Genomic DNA, 5939 nt, shown 5'->3' with positions numbered 1-5939 from the left:
CCCTTATAAGCTTCCAGCCCTCACGGGTGCATTTCATCTCTACAAACACGTCACGGTCCTTCAGCCAAATATTTTCGATTATTAAATTCTTCTGCTGGGTATTTAAGGTTCTGACCCTTGCGGCCCTTATGATCCTGCCCCTTATAAACATCTGGCCCTTACTGGTGACAGACATTTGACTTCTGTCTATAAATTCTGGATATTTACGAAATTCTGATTCTTCTAATCCTCATAAATACTGTGTATATAAGGTTCTGACCCTTACGATCATTATGAGCTTGACCCTTATAAGCTTCCAGCCCTCACGGGTGCATTTCATCTCTACAAACACGTCACGGTCCTTCAGCCAAATATTTTCGATTATTAAATTCTTCTGCTGGGTATTTAAGGTTCTGACCCTTGCGGCCCTTATGATCCTGCCCCTTATAAACATCTGGCCCTTACTGGTGACAGACATTTGACTTCTGTCTATAAATTCTGGATATTTACGAAATTCTGATTCTTCTAATCCTCATAAATACTGTGTACGTAAGGTTCTGACCCTTACGATCATTATGAACTTGACCCTTATAAGCTTCCAGCCCTCACGGGTGCATTTCATCTCTACAAACACGTCACGGTCCTTCAGCCAAATATTTTCGATTATTAAATTCTTCTGCTGGGTATTTAAGGTTCTGACCCTTGCGGCCCTTATGATCCTGCCCCTTATAAACATCTGGCCCTTACTGGTGACAGACATTTGACTTCTGTCTATAAATTCTGGATATTTACGAAATTCTGATTCTTCTAATCCTCATAAATACTGTGTACGTAAGGTTCTGACCCTTACGATCATTATGAACTTGACCCTTATAAGCTTCCAGCACTCACGGGTGCATTTTATCTCTACAAATACGGCACGGTCCTTCAGCCAAATATTTTTTATTATAAAATTCTTCCATTAAAAAAATTGCGACAACTGTTATTTCGCAATCAGCAAAATTGAATTCGAATTCACTTTTTTTGTAGTGAAACAGGAGAGATCGTGATTTTCCTCCGCCCACGTATCGAACCCACCGAGACCCACCGGAATATAGATTCAACGTAAAACACGAGAATTTCGTCACTGCATCGCCCGCTGAGAGTATCCGTGCGGTTATCTGTATTCCAGTGTTTTGATATCGGGGATGCATCCGCACACAACAACCCCTTGTTTTTCCCTCGTCCCACACCCGTGGATTGGTGTACGACCCTTGGACCATTTTCCAGCCGCAATGTCCCGACGGTACGTGCGCGTTGAAGCCGGTGGATATTTTGTTTTATTGAATAGACTTGTTACGAGAATTTTCATGTTTTCTGGAGTATTTCATTTCATGAAAAACAAATTCAAAATTATCTCAGAAGAAAATTCGTCATTTCTTTTCTTATTCAAGTTTTCTTCTTGACATTATTGGTTCGATGAAAATCATAACTGTTTTCTAAAAAAATATATTTAATAATTATTCATTAAAAAACTTTATTTCAAAATTTGTTGTTTTCAATACGGAAATTAAATTTACAAAAATGAAATATTTCGTTATTCAATTTTTTATTGAGAAAAATTTGATAAACATGTTGATAAATAAATCTAAAATACCCTAATCCTCACATTCGCAATGAACTAATTACGCACGAGTCGAGGATATTCGGCAAGTCAAGCGTTAGGAAACGATAAGCGAATGTACGAACTCCGATATAAACTTTGAGACTCAACTCTGACAAGTTGTAATTTATTCCAACTGCGGAATATCAACGGAATCGTAGAAGACATTCAGGAGATTCGTGTTTAAATTTCCATCCAAAGTTTCTCACAAAAGAAAATTCAAAGCCCCCGAAGTTTGCATCGAATGAGGGAAAGTCGGGGGAATTTTGTAAACGGATTTGACGCAAGTCACAGCGGGGCGTCTGACACCTTCAAGATACGTCCCTCGAAAATCCGGAAAACTTTCACATTTTTTTTTCCAACACCTCTGACCTGGACGCTTTTATTTTTCGTCTCGGAGGGATGCGAGACGTTCGGGACGGACGCTTTCACCTCGGGGTTATTTGGAGAGTCAGAAAAACGGCAGCAGTTTAGAGTGAACGAAATTCTCAATTGAGAATATTCCATTGACGGAAATAAATCACTAGTTGTTGATAATAAGGACATTTTCAAACAGAACTGATCACTTTTTTGCTCTTGTAAAAATTATTTTTTAATGGAAATTTTTTTTTTCCGATTGTTTTTCAATGCAAAGGAAAATAATCCGAAATAATCTATTATTTATTAAACTTATTTTTAATAATTTTTCAATTAAAGAATCAATGGGCGTCTGCGCGGTAGATCCAAGAATATATTTTGTATGTTAGGGGCGCCTCGTGCCACGGGACATTCTCAACCCCAAAACTCATAAAAGTTTCATAATTATCCTTGTTTCAAGAATAGGCCAGTCGATGACATTCGTGAGAGTTTATCCAGGAAAGGAGCGGAACGGAGAGATCCAGAGAGATTTGTTAAAGTATTACGTAAGTTTCTTGTGAAGTAATTTAAACATAATCTTGATGAACGATGAAGGGGCATAAAATAATGGCGTAGCCCATTTTCAAATCAAGAGTCATTCGTCGAAATGAAACAGTGGCGAGACGGAAAGGAAACATGGAACAGTTATGTTTCATGTATTCCCGAATCCCCCTTTTTCCTACTTTATGATCGCTTGAAGCATTGAAAAAAAGAACAAAAAAAAATTAATTAAAACTTCAGAAAATATTGCTGACAAGACCGGATGTTCACGTGCGTCCATCAGGCATGAATAGAAATAAATAATCAGCTCCGAGTATTTTTTTCCATTGTACCATTGACGCAGCGGAAATACTCCCAGAATTTAGAAAAAAATATGGAAGAGAACGGAGAGATATGAACTAAAGGGAGGAGCGTCAATTTAATGTCGTCTGGACGTGCAATGTTGTCTCAATATTCTCGTCATTAAATGTTGTCCAAATATTCAATACCCCTTCAATATTGAATGTCGCCCCAACATTCAATGCGACTTCAGCATTAACCGTCAACCCGACATTGAATGTCGCTTCAACATGCAATTTTACCCCGACATTCAATGTCGCCTCAGGCAATGAGCAAAAAAATAAAAATAAAATATTGGAAAACATTGAATAGACATCGAGCCCGCGTGTGTCCATTATGTACGAATAAAATTTAAAAAGTCACCCGAGTATTTTAATTCCAAATCGCATTGACGCAGAGCCAATACTCCCACAATAAAAAAAAGGAAGAGAAAGTAAAGAAATGAACTGAAAGGAGGGACGTCAGCGGCGCAAACTTTTGACGTCACCCCGTAAATCAAACGGCCCGCATACGCCGTGGCACCCCTCGGGAGACGCAGGCACTTCCTATAGCACGTGAACCTCGCTTGCCGTATGTTTCGTGCTCGTCCCTTTATCCGTGAGATACCTTTCGAGAGCGTAAAGACAAGTCAAAAATAATTTGAACGTGTACATGGCTTTGTCACAGCTGGAATTCTGCATTAAACAAAAGATCTCAAGATGCGGTAGTGCCTCAACCCAGTGCAATTGCCCGCAACTGTCCCGAATACGCGTAAACATCGACGACTGACGCATGCGCCGTCACGGTCTCATACAAAAACCCATTCATATCTCGAGAACTAAAATTCGTAGAGATGCGAGTCAAAAATAATTCTCTTCGTTATAAAATTCCCCGTATTTTCTACGCGGCATGTCTCCGAAATTCCTCGACACATCCCAAGATATTTCAACCGCGACATTTAACAGAGATTAAATCGCGACTACTTCTAGACAATAAAATAAACCTTTTATTCTCAAACATTATCGCGAATAATCTCGCGAATAGTCACTTGACCTAACGGTTGTAACCAATTAGCCCGCTCTCAACACTCGCCTTTTATTTTCTAACTGTCCACATTAGCAGAAGCCATTAAGATTCTTTATCGAATTTTCTCCTCATCAAAGACCCCTGAAAAATCCCGCGAATTAACAAGTTGAGATTCACAATTGTCCGTTCCATAAATTGTCCACTTGATGCGTGAAAATATCGGCTAACGCGCGGAACATCGTAAAAGTATAACTCCAATGCAAATATGCTGCGCGGCCCTCTGCAAGTACAAGCGGCGGGAAAAAAAGAATAAAGAGGCAGCGTAATGTCGGTAGCATGGGGTATAGATATCAAGCCACGATAATCATGGAAATATCCGCTGTGAGGGGGAACGTTTAGGGCCGTCTCTGTGTGGGTACCTCACGTTATACAAAGACTTGGTCGGGTAATCCCACGAGCATTCGTGTGGGCGATTGGTGTTTGTGTGGGTCACACGTACGACTCGAGAGAGAGCACGCACAGGGGCACTCCCAGAATGCGAAGCAGCTACTAATAAAAATTGGAGTTGCCGGAAGATGGGCTCTTTTTTTTACAACTCCTTGTTTTATTCTTCGGTGAAAACGGGGAAAAGATAGTGTATCGCGTTTCAAAATCGTCGTAATTGCTTTTATTGCTTGGTATACAATCCACCTGGATCAGGTGCTACGATCTCGATTGCGTAATGGACAGGGGGATTTTTTTTATTATTTCTACTATTTTATTCTTTGGCGAGATAAGTTCATGAGAATTGATATCAATCGGAGGTGGAATTAATTTACATGTTGGGGTTGACTATTCATTTTTTAAATTCCATCCTATTTTTCGTTTCTCATGCAATTTGTTCAATATTGAAAATTAAAAATAGAAAGGAAAATGATTTTTTTGTATCCAAAAATTTAGATGAGTTTTTTTTAACAAAAAAGTTGGAAAAGATTTCTGTTTTTGGTGTGACAAGTAAAGAATGTTACAATTGTTCAATTTTTTGGGGCCGGAAAGAGGTGATAATTTCGTTTTGATATTTGATGTCAACTAGATGGACGATGTCGTACCGACATAAAATGTCGTGGTATGTAATGTCACCTCGACATTCAGTGCTCTTTTGTCATTCAATGCCGCCTCCCAATATTGAATGTCGCTTCAATATTCAATGTCGCGACGACATTAATTGTCACCTGAACATTTAATGTCGCCCCGACGTCCAATGACGTCTCAACATTCAACGTCACCTCAACATTCAATGTTGTTTCAATATTCAAGGCCTCCGTGTCATTAGATGTCACCTCCCGACATTGAATGTCGCCTCAATATTCAATATCACTACGACATTAATCTTCGCCTCAACATTTAACGTCACCCCGACATATAATGTCGCCCGCAAAAATCACCCTTAAAAAGCCATCCCCATTTTGTCAACGCGAAAAAGCCTCGAAAAATGACAGCTGCCTGTACAATCGCCAAAAAAAATCCAAGGGGTTGCCCATAAAATTCAGAATCCGAAAAGACGAAATGGTAGAACCAGAGAGAGGAGTGGCTTGATGGTATTGGATGCTGTTGGAAAGGGCGAGCGGTAGCGGTAGGGGTAGTTTGACAAGTTGACAAGAGCACAAAGGCAACGACTAGACGGAACAGGGGAAATGAGCGGGAGAGAGAGAGAGAGGAGGCGTCGGGACGCTTCTCCGCACACACACAATCGTGGAGGTGTTCCCAGAGAGATTCCGCGAGGAACTGACGTTTTTGAACAAAGGGATAACCCCCCTTCATACACCATGGCTGATGGGAAATCAACCCTCGGTATCTGCCTCTTGCTATGAATTTTCAATCCATTCCTCCCTCAGCGATTCTGTATTCACGAGATATTGGAAATTCGTTGAAAATTGTTGGAGTGGATTGAAAAGAAGTTAACGTGATGATAACGAATTTATGAAGTATTCCAGTCGAAGTGGAATGATAAATATTTTAAAGGAATTAAATTAAAATTTTCATCCGTCACAATAATTTATTTTACTGATTATTTTTTTTATATAAAAAAAATACAGAA

This window comes from Diachasma alloeum, unplaced genomic scaffold (genome assembly GCF_001412515.2).
Source record: "Diachasma alloeum isolate Michigan unplaced genomic scaffold, Dall2.0 Dall_scaffold_00291, whole genome shotgun sequence".
Classification (NCBI taxonomy): Eukaryota; Metazoa; Arthropoda; class Insecta; order Hymenoptera; family Braconidae; genus Diachasma; species Diachasma alloeum.
Note: the sequence above shows the minus strand (reverse complement) of the source record.